Raw genomic sequence first — 381 nt, 5'->3', positions numbered from 1 at the left:
GTGAGAAGATCCAATATCCATCTTCCAAGAACAATTAATAAACAAGCTAAGTACTACCCAAATGAGAATCTGCTTGAACTCTCATCATAGAAGAAAACTTTACCTTAGATTTCATTTTCTTTATCTTAGAACGAACTAAACGTTAAAATTGGTGGTTCAACCGTTACTGATATGCCAATAGGAGCTAGCAACACAGCACGAGCAATGTATATAGATTGACTAGATTCAACTGACCCATCATTGGTGACGCTTCTTAAGAGGGTCGGATTGCTTCAGCTCTGGAATAGTCATAGAAGGATGGTTCATATATGTAAGAGAAATTTAATTTATCACGTGTGTTATGTCACTTTATTGGGGACCCTGACTCAGTGTTCTTGTTAG

This window comes from Arachis ipaensis, chromosome B03 (genome assembly GCF_000816755.2).
Source record: "Arachis ipaensis cultivar K30076 chromosome B03, Araip1.1, whole genome shotgun sequence".
Lineage (NCBI taxonomy): Eukaryota > Viridiplantae > Streptophyta > Magnoliopsida > Fabales > Fabaceae > Arachis > Arachis ipaensis.
The sequence above is the reverse complement of the archived record's forward strand: the minus strand, read 5'-3'. Positions refer to the sequence as shown.